At 47.4% G+C, this 21675-nt stretch overlaps 1 long non-coding RNA gene and 1 pseudogene across 1 annotated transcript; both read left to right on the top strand.

The window, feature by feature from the left end:
* Positions 1 to 11449: 11449 nt before the first annotated feature.
* Positions 11450 to 11930, top strand: LOC119922680 (annotated as a pseudogene).
* An 18-nt stretch (positions 11931 to 11948) lies between these two features.
* On the top strand, positions 11949 to 19501 carry LOC119922689. The gene is made up of 3 exons (XR_005448688.1): positions 11949 to 12038; positions 17778 to 17867; positions 19461 to 19501. It is a non-coding gene; the product is annotated as an uncharacterized LOC119922689 (long non-coding RNA).
* Positions 19502 to 21675: the final 2174 nt, after the last annotated feature.

The following is a 21675-nucleotide window of genomic DNA, read 5'->3' as shown; positions in this document are numbered from 1 at the left end:
GGAGTTAAATACTTGTTCTCCCTCCTACTTAGACTGTGAGCCCCATGCAGGACATGGGCTTTGACTGACCTAATTGAAATGTACCTATTCCAGAGCTTAGATATTGTTGGACACATAGTAAGTACTTAAGAAATACCACTTAAAAACAAAAAAAAAATGAAAAAAGACCAGCCATAGCCACGTAGGATGTCGTATCTGCACCAGAACTGGGAGGGACCAGATGAGAACCAGATTGTTTGGTATGAAATGAAATGACAGACCACCCACTAAACATAGTCCAGGCATTCCGTGGAAAACTCCCAATAAATCTATTCCACTCCACCTTCCCTCACCCACCCCTCAGCCCCTCCCCCTAGTGCCCACTGCTTCTGTCAGGGGCCAGGGAACCTCCCTGTTTCCCGAAGAAGGATCTCGGCTCCCAAGGCCTCAGCAGCCTCCTGGAGCACTGAGAGAGGGGAATCAATCAATCGTATTTATTGAGCACTTACTGCGTATTTAGGAGAGTACAGTATAATAGATTTGGCAGAACCATTCCCTGCCTACAAGGAGTTTAGAATCTAGAATAGGACTCCCAATCCCCATTGTATGTCCAAAAGGTTCCCAGAGCTGTGAAGCTAGAGTTCAGTGGCAGGAGCGTTGTGTAGGTGAAAAAGTTGACTGAGGCACACAGAAGTCAGTGCTGTCACAGAGTTCTGCTACGTAGGCCACACACTGATGCAACAATCTGTGGGGGCTAGAAATGTCAGGGTGAAGGAAGACAGAGAAACTTTTGATCCTTGGTATAAATACGTACACTTAGTACCCTCCCCATCACCACCCTCATGTCCTTGTTTCTCAGACTGTAGATGAGGGGGTTTAGGGCAGGGGGGACTACTATGTAAAACATGGACACCAGCAAGTCAAGGATTGATGAGGAGTCAGAGGAGAGATTTAAGTTAGCGAAAACAGCTGTAGTGAAGAATACAGTTATAACAGCAAGGTGGGGCAGGCAGGTGGAGAAGGCTTTGGACTGCCCCTCTGCTGACAGCATCCTCAGCACAGCAGAGAAGACAAAGACATAGGAGACGAGAATGCAAATCAGGCAGAAGACACCAAAAGAAGCACTGGTGACTATGATCACGTCGAGGCCAATGTGACTTTTAGAACACGAGAGCTTGACTACAGAGTTGATGTCACAGAAGAATTGGGGAATCTCGTATGACCCGCAGAAGGGCAGTGAGAATGTCTCTGCTGTGGACATGACTCCTACCAGCCCTGCACTGATCCAGGAAGCAGCCACCATCTGTACACAGGCCCTTTGGTTCATGACGACCTCATAATGCAGAGGGCGGCAGATGGCAACGTAGCGGTCATAGGACATTACCGTGAGGACAAAGAGCTCTGAACCAGCAAACAGAACCACGGAGAAGACCTGGACAGCGCAACCGAGGAAAGAGATGGATCTGTGGTTGGTCAGGGAGTTGCCAGTGGATTGGGGGATGGTCGTGGAGATGAGGCACATGTCTATGAAGGACAAGTTCTTGAGGAAGAAGTACATGGGAGTGTGGAGGCGCTGGTCAAAGGTGGTGATGGCAATGATGAGGAAATTCCCTGTCAGAGCCACCACGTAGACCAGGAGGAACAGTGTGGCATGGACCAGCTGCAGCTCCCAGATGTCAGAGGAGAAAACCGTTCATTCTGGTAATGTTTACCATTTCCCAGGGATTTCCAAGATCACCTAAAGGGCACAGGAGTAAGACTATTGTTCCTAACTTCAACTGACAATGATGGTCAAAGTGACCTTTAGATTCCATCCCTCCTAGCCCTCAGCCTCGAGGGAGGAAGACACCAAAATCTTTAACACCAGATTTACACTCCTGGTTTATAAAAACATTAGGTAAAGATAGTCTTTAATCCTCCTCTTGGGTCACAACCCCCTTGAATACTGAATATAGAAACAAGTGTTATGTCCTGTGTGTGATGTTGGATCCAGCTAATTGTGCTAGAGAAGCAGTGTGGCTCGGTGGAAAGTGCCCGGGCTTTGGAGTCCGAGGTCATGGGTTCAAATCCCGGCTCCACTGCTTCTCAGCTGTGTGACTTGGGGCAAGTCACTTAACTTCTCTGGGCCTCAGTGACCTCATCTGTAAAATGGGGATTAAGACTGTAAGCCCCACGTGGAACAACCTGATCACCTTGTATCCTCCCCAGTGCTTAGAACAGTGCTTTGCACATAGTAAGCACTTAACAAATGCCATCATTATTATATTATTATTATTCGTTTACCACTGACTATGTGTCAAGCGCTGTAGCAAGTGCTGGAGCAGCTAGAAGATCACCAATAAGACACAGTTCCCCTGTCCCATATGGTGCTCACAGCTTAAGGAGAAGGGAGAACAGATATCAAATCCCCATTTTATAGATGAGGGAAGTAAGGTATAGTGACGTTAAGTGATTTGCCTGAGGTCACATAGTAGTAAGTGGCAAAGCCGGCTTAGAACCCAGGTTCTCTGATTCCTAGGTCCACGATCTTTCCACTAGGTCACACTGCTCCTCCATGCTATCATATATATCATTTTGGGAACCCTGAACTACCCCCAACTATGACCAGAGCTGTCAGGTTTTCCAGCCTGCTCCATAAGGCTGGGGAAGCAGCGTGGCTCAGTGGAAAGAGCATGGGCTTTGGAGTCAGAGTTCGTGGGTTCGAATCCTGCTCCGCCAATTGTCAGCTGGGTGACTTTGGGCAAGTCACTTAACTTCTCTGGGCCTCAGTTACCTCATCTGGAAAATGGGGATTGAGACTGTGAGCCCCATGAGGGACAACGTGATAATCTTGTAACCTCCCCAGCGCTTAGAACAGTGCTCTGCACATAGTAAGCGCTTAATAAATGCCATTAAAACAAAACTGTGGGAGTGAAGCAGAGGCCCATGACACATTCAGATCCAACCACTTCCATCCTCACCAGCCACTCAGGAGATCTGATAGATGGAAAGCACTGGAGATGCCAGTGGGGACGATCTGTTTTACAAGTGAAGGTGAGAGGAGACAGGGAGCTTTCTCTAATTCTCTGTCACTGCTGGTCCCCCTATGAGGCCCTTCTTATCCCTGGTACTCACTGGGCCAGACTCACCTTTCAGATTGGGACAAGAGGGTCTCTGTTGTCCTCCAATTGTCTTTGTCCCCTCAGCTCACGGACGTGGGCCACAGAAGGGTCTGTCCTGACTCCTCTTCCTTCCCATTTGGAGCACAATGGACTCTCAGTGAGGCTGAGCATTTCTGGAAAACCTCCCTGCTCTTCCATGCAGGGCACCACCCCAGGGGACAAGCCAGTTGTTGGGCTGAGGAGCCTCATTATGTCCTGTTTTGGCCTGGGTCCCCTGAGGCTGGCACCATTCAGGCTTGGGTCCCATGGGCAGGGTAGTGGCCCCGCCCCATGTGACTGCCCCATGGGGACCATGTGACCCCATCACACTGGTTCATCTCACTGGGAGAAGTTCCAGTGTAACCATACAGACTACGATGATCTGTCCATCTTGATTATTTGTCAGTAACCTATTGGCTTCATCCACTGTTGTTCATGTTTAGAAGGATCTCTTTCACGTACTCCTAAAAGATGTCTTCCTTTCTAACCTCAACTCACCAGTCATTCCTGCCTTCTGAAAACCTGCCTTCTGCAATCAATTCTCAGCCTCGCAAGTTTGTTCTCAGCGCCCTATATGAGCCCATCAGGCATCTCTAGCCCTCATGCATTTTGAATTCACTGACAAGGCTTCACTGGCCTGGAAAGCTCATTTTAACCCTTCAGCTGGCAGAAATCACTGGCATATGCAGGAGAATCCTGATTCCTCTTTGCTCCCGTTTGGAGAATGACAGGCTCTCAGTGAGTCCGAACCTTTCTGGAGAAGCTCCCTGCTATTTCACATGGGCTTCCCCCCAGGAGATGAGCCAGATGTTGGGCTGAGGAGCCACATTATGTCCTGTTCGGAGATGGGTCTACTGAGAGCTCACCTCCTCCAGGAGGCCTTCCCAGACTGAGCCCCCTCCTTCCTTTCCCCCCTCCCTCTCTCCATCCCCCCTGCCTTACTTCCTTCCCTTCCCCACAGCACCTGTATATATGTATATATGTTTGTACGTATTTATAACTCTATTTATTTTACTTGTACATATCTATTCTATTTATTTTATTTTGTTAATATGTTTATTTTGTTGAAAGCTTGACTGGAGCTGAGGGAGAGATGGCATGGGAGGGTGGAGGTGGGGAAGCAGGAGCAGGAGCGGATGAAGATTAAAGTAGAAGGTGGAAGAACTGGAGGAGAGTGAGAGGAAGAATGAACAAGTCCAGAAATGGATGGTGAATAAGTGTTTGGGACCAGGAATGGGAGTGTGAGGGAGGCTATTTTCCCTATTACTCTATTTCCCCTACTACACTACTATTTCTGCTATCCTTAATTTAGTTTAATCACTGTATAGGACAGATTTTGAAGGGCAGCGTGTGGTCAGTGGCACTAAGAAGGGAATGTTAGCGGGATGGCCCAGTTCATCCCCCACCAAACAAGGATGCTCACCTATACCGGACAGATGTTTTGGCTAGAGGAAAATTTCAGACTCCTTGTTGCTCTGAGACAAAGGCAAACCAGTAGCCACCGGGTCACTTCACTGGTGAGTGAGTGGGCTTTCATTCATTTTGCAGGTGGTTGTAGAGATGCTCAAAATCTGTTTCCACCTGGACCCACTAGAATGCAGGGAACGTCTTTTGGACTAGTCAGAGAACAATATTGATTGTACTTTCTGAGAAGAAAGAACTAATAATGATGTACACGTGTGTGTGTGTGTGTGTGTGTGTGTGTGTGTGTTTGTGTGTGTGTGTGTCTAACTTTATTCCTGGCTCTTCCACTCAGCTGCTGAGTGACCTGAGGCAAGCCACTTAATGTATCGGTGCCTCAGCTTCCTCATCCATAAAAATGATATCTGTTCTCCCTCCCCTTTCAATTGGGAATTCCATGAGGAAGATGGACTGCACTTGATATACTAATATTATACCTTTATCAGTGTTTAGTACAGTGTTTGGCACAACCAGGGACAACTTTTAGTGTGCCTAGTGTGGCTGAGACTGTGGCTACCCATTGTCCTTTTCAGTCATACATTCATTCATAGGTGACAGTGAGCCCACTGTTGGGTAGGGACCGTCTCTATATGTTGCCAACTTGTACTTCCCAAGCGCTTAGTACAGTGCTCTGCACACAGTAAGCGCTCAATAAATACGATTGAATGAATGAATGAATGAACTTCACCATCATTGGTTTCTTGTCGGTCAATCAATTAATCAATGGTATTTGTTGAGTGCTTACTGTGTGCAGAGCACTGAACTAAGCGCTTGGGAGTGCACAATACAGTAGGGTTCAGGTGCTTCAGCTTCGGTACAGCTGCTTCAGGAGAAGCAGCGTGGCTCAGTGGAAAGAGCACGGGCTTTGGAGCCAATTGTAAGCTGTGTGACTTTGGGCAAGTCACTTAACTTCTCTGGGCCTCAGTTACCTCATCTGTAAAATGGGGATTGAGACTGTGAGCCCCCCGTGGGACAACTTAATCACCTTGTAACCTCCCCAGTGCTTAGAACAGTGCTTTGCACACAGTAAGCGCTGAATAAATGCCATGATTGTTATTATTATTATTATTAGAGTTGATAGGCACATTCCCTGCCTAAGAGGAGCTTCTTCAAACTAAAAAAGAGTAAGTGCCAACAAATTGGCTAATATTAGTGCCAATATTAGCTACCCCTCCCAACAAGGGGCTAGCCAGTTGAACAATGCCTCCAAAAACCATATTTGGTAGTCAACTCCTTTTCTGTTTGAGACTGAGTGAATATGAGTATCAGCAGCTATTTTTTTTTTGCTTTAGTCGTTTTACGGGAACACAGGCTGTGCCTCTAGTGCTGCCCTTTGTCACTATGTGCATCGCTGGCAGGTCAATCGGTGTCACTGAAGGGTGTGGAAAATGCTCTGGAACGAACTTATCCCAGAATTCAGGCTATCAGGGAGGGGAGTCTGGGTATTTTCAGAGATGTGTCACTGGGGTTGTCAGAGTGGATTCATGCTCAGGATTTCACTCATTTGCCCACACACTAGTTGTTCCCTAAGGAACAACTTGCCTTGAACCTGGTTTTCCAGGGGACAGATGGTCTGCAAACTGGAGCCAGTCATTCAGGTGAGAAGAATGGACCCCTTTTATCTCTCTCTATTTCTCTCTCTCTCTCTCTCTCTCTCTCTCTCTCTCTCTCTCTCTCTCTCTCTCTCTCTCTCTCTCTCTCTGTGGGCTTCAGGCCCACAGGATTTGCTGTAAGACCAGTCCCATGTGGATCAAGTCAAAAAATTATTTGACATTGGAATTATGATTGATTGATTGATGATAGTATTTATTAAATGCTGAATATGGCTTTTACCTGTGCTAAGCAATGTGGTGGAAGCAAGCTCACAGTCAAAGTTGGGGAAGACAACATGTAGAACCCAGGAATAAGTGACAGTGAAAGCTATTGAAACTATAGGATTCAAGACTTTTACATAGGCAAGTTCTCATTACTATTATTTATTAGTGGTAATAATAAAAGCGGTATTTGTTAAGTATTTACTATATGCCAAGCACTGTACTAAATATTGGTTTGGATAAAATACAAAATCAGGCACAGCTCCTGTTTCCCACAGGGCTCACAGTCTAAGAGGGAGCAAGAACAAGTCTTTAATCTCCATTTGACACGTGAGGTAACAGATGCTCAGAGAGGTGAGGTGATTTGTCCAAGGTTGCACAGCAGTCATTAGAAGGGGCAATCAGTCAATTAATCAATCATATTATTTACAGCGCATAGAGCACTAAGCTAAGCTCTCGGGAGAGTACAATATAATAGAGATGGTAGACACATTCCCTGCCCACAAGGAGCTTACAGTCTGGAGAGAGGATTTTACAGAGAAGCAGATCTTATAGAGAAGCAGTGTGGCTCAGTGGAAAGAGCACGGGCTTTGGAGTCAGAGGTCATGGGTTCAAACTCCGACTCTGCCAATTGTCAGCTGTGTGACTTTGGGCAAGTCACTTAACTTCTCTGTGCCTCAGTTACCTCATCTGTAAAATGGAGATGAAGACTGTGAGCCCCCCGTGGGACAACCTGATCACCTTGTAACCTCCCCAGCGCTTAGAACAGTGCTTTGCACATAGTAACTGCTTAATAAATGCCATTATTATTATTATTATTATTATTATTATTATTATTATTATTACAGTCTAAAGGGAGGACCTTACAGACTAGAGGGGCATGTTGGTCCAGGCCACAGTCCTTAGTAAAGAGATGCAGAAGGCTCTCCAATGATCTAATGGCTCTAAAATGTTTCCTGTGCACTCCACACCTCCTCCTCCTCCTTGCCTCACTGCTAGACTTCATTTTTCTATAAGCCACACAACTGCCCCACCCTTGTTTTAATGCAGCAAAAATTTCAGCAGTTATGTGAGTAAATAGGATATGTGGCATCTGGGTTTCTCTTGTGTCCCGTAATAATAATGGTGACATTTGTTAAGTGCTTACTTTGCATCAAGCACTGTACTAAGTGCTGGAGTAGATACAAGATATTCAGGTCAGACAGAGTCCCTGTTCTGCATGGGAATCCACAGTCTAAAGGGTAGAGAGATGGAGACTCTTCTCATCGTTACCATCACCAGCCTTGGCTGGTGCCTCCACACTGCTACGTGTTTTCTCCTAAACAACCTGTCTTTCCTCGATCTCTGGTACATCTCCATCACAGTCCCCAAATAACATTGTCTGTTCCCTGAGTAGGAACTGCTCCATCTCCTCCCTGGGCAGACTCACATAGCTCTTGCATTGTCCTACGACCACTGTGTCGCCCTCTGCCAGCCCCTGCCGGCTACCGGGTCGTCACGAGTGGAGGAACCCTCTTGCAGATGGCGACCGCCTCCTGGTTCAGTGGGAGGCTGTTTGGGGCGAAGATCATGTCTGGGGCATTCTCTCCACCCTTCTGTGGGTCCTCACTGCTTCGGCAGGTCTTCTGTGACTCCCTCGCTTTATTGTTCCAAAAGGCATATTGTTTTTGATGTCAGTATGGTCTTTGGATTTGTTTTTTCTTTCTTCTCCTTGTTTCCATCGTGGTTTCTTAGGCTCACATCTTTTTCGCTGTACTTATGTTTCCAATCCGCCATGAGCTGGTACAAGACATTCTCCACCTGCCTCCCCCATTCATTCATTCATTCATATTTATTGAGCGCTTACTGTGTGCAGAGCACTGTACTAAGTGCTTGGGAAGTACAAGTCGGCAACATATAGAGATGGTCCCTACCCAACAGCGGGCTCACAGTCTTGAAGTGGGAGACAGACAACAAAACAAAACATGTGGACAGTTGTCAAGTCGTCAGAATAAATAGAATTAAAGCTAAATGCACACAATTAACAAAATAAATAGAATAGTAAATATGTACAAGTAAAGTAAATAGAGTAAAAAATCTGTACAAACATATATACAGGTGCTGTGGGGAGGGGAAGGAGGTAGGGCGGGGGGGGTGGGGAGGAGGAGAGGAAAAAGGGCGCTCAGTCTGGGAAGGCCTCTTGGAGGAGGTGAGCTCTCAGTAGGGCTTTGAAGGGAGGAAGAGAGCTAGCTCGGTGGATGTGTAGAGGGAGGGCATTCCAGGCCAGAGGGAGGATGTGGGCCGGGGGTTGACGGTGGGCCAGGCGAGAACGAGGTACAGTGAGGAGGTTAGTGGCAGAGGAGCACAGGGGGCAGGCTGGGCTGTAGGAGAGAAGGGAGGTTAGGTAGGAGGGGGCGAGGTGATGGACAGCCTTGAAGCTGAGAGTGAGGAGTTTTTGCTTGATGCATAGGTTGATAGGCAGCCGTTGGAGATTTTTGGTAGTCATCACGGTTTTTCTTTTTAACGAAGTCTGTGCCTATATGACGCTCTTGTCAAGCCCCACCCCACCCCGGCCCACCTCATTTGTGCTAGATCTGCTGGAGTCCGTGTTCCACACCATGGTGCCCCCCACCCTGAACCCCCTAATCTGCAGCCTGAAGAATATGATGGCCACCCCAGGGAAGGTCCTGGGGGGCAATCCATTCCCCCAGCAATAACTAGAACAACAACAAAAAGAGTAATAATGATATTAATAATAATAGTGGTTCGTTTCACGAGCCAAGCACCATACTAAGTGCAGAGGGAGATGAAGTATCTACGGATTCTATACAGTCCCTGACCCATACAGGATTCAGAGTCTGAGTGGAAGGGAGAATAGGTATTTTCTTTCCATTTTGCAGCCGTGGACTGTGAGACACAGAGAAATTGTGTGACTGGAAACAAAGTCACACAGAAGGCACATGGCATAGAGGGACTATAAGCCCAGTGCCACAGTCATTCTGTGAGATTGGCAACTCTGGCCAAACAGTCTGAGATCTGAGCACTGCCACATCTCAGGAATGATGTCACCCATGGGCTCAAGAGTTACCCAGGCAACAAAGTCCCCTAGCAGAGCTGTGGGCTGATCCTCCCAGAGGAATCCCTCAGAGAAAAGAGACTGCTTTCTCCAAGGGGGATAGAGGAGCATTGGGAGAATACTGCAGAATGGTTAGCTCCCAGAGACTTTCCTGCCACAGCTAAAAACACTGAAGAGGAGAAGAGCAAGGAACGGGACTCCCGAACTCTTTACGGATCAAGTGAGTCTGAATGGAAGAATGATTCAGGGAACGGAGAGTGATACGGGACAAGAAACCAAGTCTGTGTGGTTTCCTCACCTTATTGCTATTTGTAGTTTATGCTATTTGTTAAGGATTCATTTGGTGGGCTAAGAGCTGGGCTAGGTAGAAGAGAATCAGATTGGACACAGATCCTGTCCCACACGGGGCTTACAGTCTAAGAGGTAAGAGAGAGAAAGCAAAAACTTCATTTTACAGATGTGGAAATTCAATCGATTGTAACTACTGGGTGCCTCCTGTATGCAGAGTGCTGTATTAATCACTCAGGAGAGCATAAAGAGTTCACAGACATGATCCCTGCCCTAAAGGAGCTTAGAATCTGGCCAAAGATTAGGTGACTTGCCCCAGATGACCCAAGAATACCAAACTCCTGAAACGGGTCATTTACACTGTCTACCTTCTTGTCCTCTTTACCAACATGCTTCTTAAGCCATCACAATCAGGTTTTCAACTCCACACACTAAGGTCAACAATAACCTCCTTATCATCAAATCCAACTACTCTGTGTTAATCTTCCTAGACCTCTAGGGTCCCTCTGGCACTGTGGACCAACCTCTTCTTGGAATGCTTTCAGCCCTCGATTTTGCTTATGCGACACTAGCCTGGTTCTTCTCCTACCTCTCTGGCCATTTCTCAATCTCTGCTTCACTTCCCTGAACCATTAGTGCTCCTCAAGTCTCCATTCTGCTTCCCTACTCTTTCTGCCCTGCACCCATTCTCTTGGGCAGCTCATCCACTTACTTCAGTTCGGCTCCCCCGTCTCAGTGGACCACTTCCAAATCCAACTCTCTAGCCCTGAAATCTCATCTAACCACAATCCCACATTTCCTCTTGCCTGCAGGATATTTTCACTTGCTTGTTCTGCCAGCACCTCAAACTTCCTCAGTGACCTATTTTGCATCCCTTCAGTTGTTTTTGTGGCTCTTCACAAGACTCTCTAGCTTCTCTACAGCCTTTTGAAAGTGCATTGACCTAAACAAATGCATCACTGGCCAGTGTAGACTATAATGAAAGAATCACTTCCTGACTCCTACCTATCAAAATCTGATTGATACATTCCAAAGCAGTGTTCACTTTTTATTTTGCAATAACATCACTTCATTCCAGACTCATCTTTTCTGGTCATCTGTGACACTCTGAATGTGCTATAGGTTTTTTTGTTTTTCCTAGTATACTTGTGCAAGTCTTTCTGTGGCCTGTAGATATATTACCACCCTCTGTTGCAGGGTGTGGAGCTAAGAGTCAGGAGATGAAGGCTCTGCTCCCAGCTCTGCCACTGGCCTGCTGGGTGACCCCATCAAAGTCACTTAACCTTTCCATGTCTCGATTACCTCATTTGTGAAATAGGGATGAGCTACTTGCCTCACCCTACTGGACAGTCATGCGGTGAGATAAAAATGTGATAACTGGTGTGAAAGTTTTTTTGAAAAATTAGAGTGTTAAATATACAGAAGATCTTATAAGGAACACAAAATAAGAAATCCTCATTTGGTGATGACAATTCCCAGAAGTCCCAGGGCTGGGATATTTACAGCCCAACGAGATTGACTGCTGTACATTTTAAGAGCACTGCCAATATTTCTAGAACTCTGTATTTGTCTGGAAGGGGTACGAGTACTGATATTGATCGAGGCTTGTAACAAAGTGATCCAATCTGTTCACTCGAGGGAGGAATTTTCTAATTTTCTTTTTGAAAGTACATCAGTTCTTTGTGCAGGCATTCCATAAGTCCTCCAATAAAATGGTCAGCGTCACCACAGTGACCGATTTCCTGCTGATAGGATTCTCTGACATCTGGAAGCTGCAGCTGATCCATGCCACGCTGTTCCTCCTGGTCTACCTGGCAGCCCTGATGGGGAATCTTCTCATCATCTCCATCACCACCCTCGACCGTCCCCATGTACTTCTTCCTCAAGCATCTGTCCATCCTCGATCTCTGCTACATTTCTGTCACAGTCCCCAAATCCATCACCAATTCCCTGACCAACAGCTGTTCTATCTACTACTGGGGTTGTGTGGCCCAACTCTTTTTAACAATTATGTTGGCTATTTCAGAGTTGTTCATCCTCACTGTGATGTCCTACAACCGTTACGTGGCCATCTGCCGCCCCCTCCACTATGAGGTCATCATGAACAGAGAGGCCTGTGTGCAGATGGCAGCTGCTACCTGGTTCAGTGGGGGGCTGCTTGGGGGATGTACTCAGCGGGAACATTCACATTAAGCTTCTGCAGAACTAATATGATCCAACAATTCTTCTGTGATGTCCCCTCCTTGCTGAACATCTCCTGCTCTGAAAGGCACATTGTCGTTGATGTCAGTGTAGTCATTGGTATGAGCTTTGGTTTCATCTCCTTCATGTCCATCACCATTTCATACGTTTACATCTTCTCCACCGTCTTGACATTTCCATCCACTGAGAGCCGCTCCAAAGCTTTCTCCACCTGTCTGCCTCACCTTGCCGTCATCATGTTTTTTCTCTCTACTGGAGCCTGTGCCTACCTGAAGCCACCTTCAGACTCCCCGTCAGCCCTGGACCTGATGGTGTCTGTGTTCTACACCGTTGTGCCCCCTACTCTGAACCCCCTCATCTACCGCCTAAGGAACAGGGACATGAAGGCTGCCCTTAAGAAGGTTTGGGACTGAAACCCTAGGGTTAAATGCCCCTTTATTTGGCTGGTCATTGACCCTGGTATATTTCTATCACACAGAAATGACCGTACGCCCTCTCAAGACTGTAATCTTCATGTGGGCAGGGATCGGCTCTACCAGTTCTCTTGCAAAGTACTCTCCTAAGGACTTGGTAATGTGTTCTGCACACAGTAAGTGCTCAATAAATGCCAGCAATTGCTGGTCTGATTGAAATGTCAATAGACGACCCAAGGGGTAACCAGGAAACCTCCTGATTCGAAGAGGCAAGCTCCCAGGATTAAGAAACTTCTCGGCTCCAGCAAACAGGAGAGAAGGGATCAATCAGCCCCTCTAAATGGTCTGCAACAGAAAAAGCCACTCATAATCCACTTCCTAATTACCAAGAGTGAGGGCAGAAACAGGACGAGGAGTAGCGTACATGGTGTTCGTAATGGATGAGAAAATCAGTGTTGGTGTAATCAGTGTTGGGGTTAAGATACATCATTTTCTTTAAGGAGCAGTTGTAGCAATTGTCCTAATAGTAGGGAATAGTGAGAAGCAGTGTGCCCAGTGGAAAGAGCCTGGCCCTGGGAGTAAGAGGACCTGGGTTCTAATCCTGGCTCTGCCAAATGTCCACTATGGGACTTCGGGCCATTTGCTTAACTTCTCTGTGCCTCAGTTACTTCATCTGTAAAATAGGGATTAAATCCTACTCCTGCTTACTTAGACCGTGAGCCCCACTTGGGACTGTTTAGAACCTGGATAATTTGCATTTATCCCACAGTGCTTGGTGCGTAGTAAATGCTTAACAAGTATTAGCAGTAGATGTAGTAGCTTTAGCAGTAATAGTAGAATTCGTAGTTATTATAGTAATAGTTGTAGTAGTTGAGCCCGCTGTTGGGTAGGGACCGTCTCTATATGTTGCCAGCTTGTACTTCCCAAGCGCTTAGCACAGTGCTCTGCACACAGTAAGCGCTCAAAAAATACGATTGAATGAATGAATGAAAGTAGTAGCATTAGCAGTAATAGTAGAATTCGTTGTTATTATAGTAATAGTTGCAGTAGTTGAGCCCGCTCTTGGGTAGGGACCGTCTCAATATGTTGCCAGCTTGTACTTCCCAAGCGCTTAGTACAGTATTCTGCACACAGTAAGCGCTCAATAAATATGATTGAATGAATGAATGAATAATAACAGTAGTAGTAGAAGTTGTAGCACCAGTAGTAGAAGTAATAGTATTCATTGAAGTCCTGTATGGCTTAGTCGATAGAATGCAGGCTTGGAGGGCAGAAGGTCCTGGGTTCTAATTCCAGCTTTGCCACATGTCTGCTGCGTGACCTTGGGCAAGTCACTTAACTTCTCTGGACCTCAGTTACCTCATCTGTAATATGGGGATTAAGAGTGTGAGCCCCATGTGGGACAGGGACTGCGTCCAAACTGATTAACTCGTATCTACCCCGGTGCTTAGAACAGTGGTTGGCATGTAGTAAGTGCCTAACAAGTCTTATCTTGTCTTACGCTGTCAAGTTGCTTCCAAGCCATAGTGACTCCATGGACACATCTCTCCCAGAAAGCCCCACCTCCATCTGCAATCATTCTTGTAATGTATCCATAGAGTTTTCTTGGTAAAAATATGGAAGTGGTTTACCATTGCCTTCTTCTGTGCAGAAAACTTGAGTCAACACGTTTGGCTCTCTCCCATACTGCTGCTGCCCAGCACAGTTGAGTTTTGATTTGTAACAGATTGCCTTCCACTAGCTAACCACTGCCCAAACTAGGAATGGAATGGATAAGCCTCTGCTTGACTCTCCCTCCTGTAGTCGTGACTAATAGAGTACTGGCAACTCTCCAGGTGCGACCTTGAGGGAGACGCGTTGCTCCCCGCGGTTTCGGGGGCAACTCTCGGGTTCTTACCCTCTACGGGTCTTCGGACGTCTCCGGACACGGCCCGCGCGTTCACACCTGGAAGAGTCAGCCAGAGGTCCAAAGCTTGGTTGCCGTTTATTTGCTATCAGCGATTACATGGTTAAAAAAAGAGAGAGAGCGAGAGAGAGCGAGAGAGAGAGAGAGGGAGAGAGCGGCCCCCCTTGTCTTGTTCGTCTCATACCCTCCGTTGCCCGGGGGCAGGGTTTTCTCGGGGAATGGCGAATCGAGGCTTTGCCATGTAGCACACGCCGCCCTCCAGCCACTAGCCTAGCAACAGCTCTGTCCAGTCACGAAGCGTTTGCTCTGGCTCGCCCCCAGCCACCCGTTGCCAACCATCGCTGGCTGCGGATATGGCCTTGAGGTTGCCTCCGAGCCTTGCAGGTGCAAGCTTGTTTTTCTTGCCCTGGTCTCTTTATCTCCTGTTGTTGAGTCTGTTTGGCCTTGAGCCGTTGGGTACGGTTTGTGTGCACTTACTGCCTGTTCCCTGTTTGTTCCTTGCTCAGCGCCTTCCCCCGCTCCCTACGGAGATGACTCCTATACCTTCAGGGAAATGCCTGGAAATCACTTGAAGAATGATGGCAGCAATAGGGATGCAGGAACCTAGGTGGCAGGGAGTGAATAGGACATCCCAAAACCTGTGATAGAAGGGCAGGGTACTGGAGGGCTTTAGGACCAAGGGGAAGTTGCCCAGAGTGTGGGAGTCTGGGGGTTCTTGCGGCGGGAATTTAGGACTGCAAACTCTTGGTGATATCACACATGGTATAATCCAAAGATGGAACAAGAAGCCATGGATTGGACTCGCAACAACCTAGCAACCCTAGGTATTTAGGTAAATACAGACTCTACATGCACTACTTCCTTATTCTGGGTCAGAAAAGATGGTGGACTGGTCTAATGAGTTGGAGGAAGTGCTTGTCCCACCCAAGAATCATAATCTAACTCTGACCACAGCAACAGACTCCTTGCTGACCTTCATGCCTCCTGTCTCTCCCCTCTCTAGTCCATAATTCACTTTGCTGCCCTGATCATTTTTCAGAAGCCCAAGTGGGACAGGGACTATATTCAACCTGTTTATCTCAGATCTATCCAAGCACTTAGTACGGTTCTTAACTCATAGAAAGCACTTAACAAATACCATGGCTATTAGTCATGTTGAGTTTGAAGTGTCAGTGAGTCATCCCTGCGGATATGATAAAGAGACGAGAGAAGATGTGGGATTGCCCCATCCTGGATAATTGGAGCAGGGCCTGCTGGTGGTCCAATCTGGAATGGGGGCTGGATAGACTCTGTCCTGGGCAACAGACCAATGACAATAGAGTGATCTCGTACTGCATTTCCTTTTCCCTCCAAAATGCAACCGGAAAGGAAACTGTCCTTCATTTCTGCTGGAGGCAGGTCTACCTTGGTGAAGGGACTGAATCAATCAAACAGTAGAAAATATTGACCACCTACCATGTAGATGTTTAGGGAAACAGGATTGCCTCGTGTAACAGGGACAGGCCTGAGAGCCAGAGGACCTGGGTTCCAATCCTGACAGCCACTTACCTGCTGCATGACCTTGGGAAGTCACTTAAATTATCTTTACCTCAGTCTCTTCCTCTGTAAAACAGGGTTTCAATAGTTGTTCTCATTCTTACTTAGACTCTGAACTCCATGTGGGAGAGGGACTGAGTCCTTTCCAGATATACTGTATCTACCCCTTTGTTTACTACATTGCTTGGCACTTAGTAAGCACCTAATAAACACCACAAATTATTACTACTTTATTGTTATTCTTATTGTATCAGAAATTATAGCATGGACTAAGTGATTAAGGGAGTTCAACAGAAAAACAAGACAAAGTCCCTGCCCTCAAGGGATTGACTGAATATGCTCAGAGTGCTCGCTGTGGCCTCATTCCTCTGGCCAGTAGCAAAGGCTTACCGTTTCCTCCTTCATGGGTCAGTCGATCAATCAATGGTATTTACTGAGTGCTTACTGGGTGAAAACACTACTAAGCACTTGGGAAAGTACAATACAACAGAGTCGATAGACTCTGTGATCCCTGCCCACAAAGAGTCTACAATCTACAGGGGGAAGAGGTGGAACTGGAAGGGGCCCAGATTTTGACTGCAGACTTGGTCCTCTGTTTTGTCGTATGCTTTACTCCACTACAACTGTAGTCCACGGCACAGATTTCTCTCAGTTCTGAAGGGGTGATCCTTTGGCTTTCTCACCCTTCCCAGGTCCAAGGCGGCTTGAGCCCAACTTGGAGTTTTTCTAGCTGAACATGATCACTCTTGTCTGCTTGCTAATGCCCTGGCCATCACATGGGAATCAAGTCGATGAATACATATGTGGGAGCTGTGAGCAGTCTTGAGAGTTTCAATCAGTCAATCAATCAGTGGTTTATTGATTGCTTACTGTATTCCAAACACTGTACTAAGCACTTGGGTCAGTAAAATAGACTTGGCAGACACAGTTGCTGCCCACAAGGAGCTTACAGTCTCGTTACTTTAATATCCAAAGCATATGCCTGGTAGGTAATGGGTCTGAGCCTTGGTTGGAGCTCTGTGCTCTAGGGAACATTTCCTCTCCTCTCTCCACCTTTTCAGATGGCCCTCCAGGAAGACGTCTCTGGCCCTGGCACTGAATCCCAAGGATAGAGATCATCTTTGGGGTCCTCATCCTGCTGGAGATTAGCATGGGGGTCTTGAGGAACATGTTCCTTATCATGGTGTATGTTTGCCTGGTTTCCTCCAGCCAAAAGCTGACTTCCTCAGGCCTGATCCTCGCCCACCTGGCCTTGGCCAACACTATGACCATTTTGGCCAAGGGCATCCCAGAAACCCTGACAGCCTGGGGGATGAGAAATTTCCCGGTGGATAGTCAGTCAATAATCCCGGTGGATTTTGGAGTTTACACTGATGGATTAGAATATTTGGATTGAAAGAGAGAGAGGAGTCCAGGATAGTGCTAGGGTTTATCTGTCAGTAAAGAGGGGTTCGAAATAAAGGCACAGTGATATAGAGAGGATCTGCATCTGGAAACTGTCTATGTAGGAGGATGTCCTCATAAATCAATCAATCTATCTATCAATCTTACTGATTGCCCATTTATTGTGGACAGAACACCGTACTAAGCACTGGAAGAGTACAATAGAGTTGAGAGACATGATCCCTGACCCCATGGGGCTTTACACCTGGTAGGGAAGAGTCATGGTACCTCCTTGCCATGCTCTTACCAGGCTTGTGTCTGCTGGGTCGACTTCAAGGTGCTGATGTATCACGTTATTATGGTCAATCTGAGACTGAGGAGAAGGCAGAACCAATTCCTCCCTGGTTGTGCCCTGGGAATAGCCCCACCTCTGAAACCAGGTGGCCTGCCCCACTGGCCCGGATCTGCACCCTGGAGACCCTTTGGGATTTGTACAGCTCCCACTTCTGGGACTTGGTGGTGGACAAGGCTGTGCCAGTCACAGAAAAGTACAGCCCCAGGGGAGAATCTGTGGTACTTAAAATCAAAATTATTTTCCAGGTCACGAACCTCCAAAAGATGCGATCGATGGCCTGCAGACCCACAGGATGAGGAGAGCAGTAGGGGCAATTGAGCACGAACCCATCCCAGGTCAGTGAGTTCCTCCTGAAATGCATGGGATTGATCAAGTACTCACTCCAAACACGATGCTAAATGCTGGGCTAAACACAAGTTATCAGTAAGATGTACAAATTGTTGCCAATTTGTACTTCCCAAGCGCTTAGTACAGTGCTCTGCACACAGTAAGCGCTCAATAAATACGATTGATGATGATGATGTGGGGAGAGACCCCCCTCTGGTCCTCAGTAGGGGAAATGAGGGCTTGAGGGGGGAAGGCCTCTTGGAAGAGGTGAGATTCTTGTAAGGCTTTGAAGATGGGGAGAGTGAGAGTCTGCCAGATATGAACAGGGAAAGAGTCCAAGGCTAGAGGCAGGATGTAGGCCAGTGGTCAGAGGTGAGGTAGACAAGATCGAGGTACAAGGAGTAAGTTGGCATTACAGTAGTGAAGCATGTGGCCTGGGTTATAGTGTGTAATTAGTCAGGTAAGATATGAAGGGCTGGGCCAATCGAGAACTTAAAAGCTGAGAGCAAGGCATTCCCATTCGATGTGGAGGTGGATGGGCAACCCCTGGAGATTTTTGAGGAATGGAGAGACCAATCAATCGATTGAACAATCAATCATATTCATTAAACAATTACTGTGAACAAAGGACTGTACTAATCATTTGGGAGAGTACAATATCACAATAAACAGACACATCCCCAGCCCACAACGAGCTTACAATCTGGAGCGGGAGATGGACATGTACATAAGCACTGTGGGGTTGATGGAGCGGTGAAGAGAGGGTACAAATCCAAGTGCAAGGATAATGCAGAGGGAGGGGGAGAAGAGGTAATAATAATAATAATAATGATAATGGCATTTATTAAGTGCTTACTATGTGCAAAGCACTGTTCTAAGCGCTGGGGAGGTTACAAGGGGATCAGGTTGTCCCACGGGGGGCTCCCAGTCTTAATCCCCATTTTACAGATGAAGGAACTGAGGCCCAGAGAAGTTAAGTGACTTGCCCAAGGTCACACAGCAGACATGTGGGGGAGTGAGAAAAAACATTTTCAAAGGGTACTGATTCAAGTGTATAGATGAAATAGAAGAGAGTTGGGAAATGAGAGTATAATCAGAGGAGGCTACTTGGAGGAGATGTGATTTAGTAGAGTTTTTGAAGATGGTGTGAGTAGGAGTATCACTGCAGTAGCAGCATGGCCTAGTGGAAAGACCACGAGGCTGGGAGTCAGAGGACCTTGGTTTTAACATGACTCTGCCACTTGCCTGCTGGGTGATCTTAACAAGTCATTTAACCTCACTGGGCACCAGTTTTCTCACCTGTAAAATGGAGATTAAGAACTGTTCTCCCTCATTCTTAGATTTTGAGGTGCTGTTTCTCTTGTATCTACCCCAGCACTTAGAACTACGTTTCGCACAAAGCCAGCGCTTAATACCCCAACTATTATTTTCTGCTGTTTTATCTGGGCCAAAATGCACTCCTGCCTCCTGTCACCCCATCACATTATACATTTTCTTGAGATTGGTTATAGCTCTTCTCCAGAAAACGCCCAACACTAATGGTAGACTCAGAAGATGTTCAGTTTGGGATGTTGACTTTACTCCATTCTTCCCTCTCACAGGCAGTTCATGACACCTCCCAGACCATGTCTAACAGCACGATGGTGACAGAATTCCTCCTCCAGGGATTCTCTGACATCTGGGAGTTGCAGCTGATCCACACTGCGCTGTTCCTTCTGGCCTATCTGGCAGCCCTGATGGGGAATCTCCTCATCATTGCCATCACCACCATTGACTGGCACTTGCACACCCCCATGTACTTCTTCCTCAAGAACCTGTCCATCATTGACCTCGGCTACATCTCCGTCACAGTCCCCAAATCCATCTTCAATTCCCTCACGAATGTCAACTCCATCTCTCTGCTGGGCTGCGCTGCCCAGGTATTCCTCATATTTTTACTGGCTGGAACAGAGATGGCCCTGCTCACAGTGATGTCCCACGACCGCTATGTTGCCATCTGCCGCCCCCTGCACTATGAGATCATCATGCTCCACGGGGCCTGTGTACGCATGTTGGCTGCCTCTTGGTTCTGCAGCTATTCGAATGCCATCATATGCACAGCCAGCACCTTCTCTCTATCCTTCTGTGGCCTCATCACTGTCCACCAGTTCTTCTGTGATGGTCCCCAGTTGCTAAGACTTTCATGTTCCACTGACCATGTCCCAGAAGGTGTGAGTTTAGTCGTCAGCCTGAGCTTAGGTTTCTTCTGCTTCATGCTCATCGTGGGCTCCTATGTCCGCATCTTCTCGGCCGTGCTGAGGGTGCCGTCAGCAGAGGGCCGCTCCAAAGCTTTTCCACCTGGGTACCCCACCTAGTCGTCGTCACTCTGTACGTCACGTCTGGCATATCTGCATGCCTAAAGCCAATATCAGACTCTTCCTCTGCACTGGACCTGCTGGCGTCTGTGTTCTATGCCGTGGTGCCCCCGACCCTTAATCCCCTCATCTAAAGCCTGAGGAACCGAGACATTAAGGCAGCGATGGGAAGGGCTGCTATGGTCAAAACATATCACAAAGGAGAAAATATCTATTGGATGAAAGGTCCTTCTTCACGGACTTCCCTGACCATGGCTCTGACTTAACCAGTCTTCACTCCAGAATGGTTTTACCTCAGCATTGTCTGGGTGACCTAGTGGAAAGAGCAGTTGCCTGGGAGTCCGAGGACCTGGATTCTTGTCCTGGGTCTGCCACTGTCTGTAGTGTGACATTGGAAAAATCAGTAAAACTTTCTGTGCCTCTGTTTCCTTTTCTGTACAATGGGGATGAAATATCCATTCTCTCTCCTACTTTGACTGAGAGCCTACGTAGGGTAAGGACTGTGTTTGTACACAAGAAACTATGTCTAATACAGTGCTTGGCATATGGTAAGTGCTTGACAAATATCATGAATATTTCATTATGAAGCTTGAAATCTTGACCAGTGGCCATGACCGCTCCATGGAGGGGTCCAGGACAAACACAGACTACAATTCTTATGCACTCCATGCCTACACTCACTCCCTTGGTTACCTCATTCGCTCCCACGGCTTCAACTATCATCTCTACGCTGATGACACCAAGATCTACATCTCTGCCCCTGCTCTCTCCCTCTCCCTCCAGGCTCGCATCTCCTCCTGCCTTCAGGACATCTCCATCTGGATGTCTGCCCGCCACCTAAAGCTCAACAGGTCCAAGGCTGAACTCCTTGTCTTCCCTCTCAAACCCTGCCCTCTCCCTGACTTTCCCATCAGTGTTGACGGCACTACCATCCTTCCCATCTCACAAGCCCGCAACCTTGGTGTCATCCTCGACTCCGCTCTCTCATTCACCCCTCACATCCAAGCCGTCACAAAAACCTGCTGGTCTCAGCTCCGCAACATTGCCAAGATCCGCCCTTTCCTCTCCATCCAAACCACTACCCTGATCGTTCAAGCTCTCATCCTATCCCGTCTGGACTACTGCATGAGCCTTCTCTCTGATCTCTCCCCACTTCAATCCATACTTCATGCTGCTGCCCGGTTTGTCTTTGTCCAGAAACGCTCTGGGCATGTTACTCCTCTCCTCAAAAATCTCCAGTGGCTACCAATCAATCTGCGCATCAGGCAGAAACTCCTCACCCTCGGCTTCAAGGCTCTCCATCACCTCGCCCCCTCCTACCTCACCTCCCTTCTCTCCTTCTACAGCCCAGCCTGCACCTTCCACTCCTCTGCTGCTAATCTCCTCACCGTGCCTCGTTCTCGCCTGTCCCGCCATCGACCCCCGGCCCACGGCATTCCCCTGGCCTGGAATGCCCTCCCTC

Source organism: Tachyglossus aculeatus, unplaced genomic scaffold (genome assembly GCF_015852505.1).
Source record: "Tachyglossus aculeatus isolate mTacAcu1 unplaced genomic scaffold, mTacAcu1.pri scaffold_118_arrow_ctg1, whole genome shotgun sequence".
Taxonomy (NCBI): domain Eukaryota; kingdom Metazoa; phylum Chordata; class Mammalia; order Monotremata; family Tachyglossidae; genus Tachyglossus; species Tachyglossus aculeatus.
Note: the sequence above shows the minus strand (reverse complement) of the source record. Positions and strands in the feature narration are given on the sequence as shown.